A 734-nucleotide genomic window follows, 5' to 3' on the forward strand; every position below is an offset into this window, starting at 1 on the left:
CTTCTCCACCCTCTCGTCTACTGGAGCACTAAGTCTCACAGGGACAGAACTGTTTGACACGTGTGAGACGGCTTCAGCAGATGCAGCTTTGTTTTTCGGAGTATCCGTCTCCTAGGAGGACTTCCGACCAAGGATGTAAGGGGTTCCTCCTGCCCCGTGTGCCATGGCGGGTGTGTCATGCCCGAACATGCCCCTAAGGCCTGTCTCGGCCACAAAGCCCCGCCAAGACCACTAGCCGCAGCTAGATACTCATTTACACCTGAGTTAAGTGAGGAAAGTCGTGTAAAGTGCCTTTCCCAAGGGCACAAGATCGGTGACACTGCAGTCGGATTCGAACCCGCAACCTCTCGGTCTCGAGCCGAATATGCTACCACTGCGCCACGCGGCCCCACTGTATGTAACAATAGACTGTTCCAAAATCACTCATGTGCAAAAATGGAACACTTCTGCTTAAAATGACTTCTAACTACTAATCACACTTATGAGCAAAAATGAATCTTACAAAAACCCCTTCAAGAATGGACTCAAAAAAATAGACGACTCCAAAAACACTTCCGCTAAGAAATGGAATTTGGAATCATCAGCCGTCCAAAACCATATTTGCAAAAAATCCCCCCTCTGTGCAAGAATCGACTCTTCCTGTTATACCCCTATGTAAAGTGGAGCGATCCAAAAATATAGCTAAAATAGTCAGCGAAGTCCACCAAATGAATTTTAAAAAAATACCCCCTTCG

Source organism: Branchiostoma floridae, chromosome 5, assembly GCF_000003815.2.
Source record: "Branchiostoma floridae strain S238N-H82 chromosome 5, Bfl_VNyyK, whole genome shotgun sequence".
Taxonomy (NCBI): Eukaryota; Metazoa; Chordata; class Leptocardii; order Amphioxiformes; family Branchiostomatidae; genus Branchiostoma; species Branchiostoma floridae.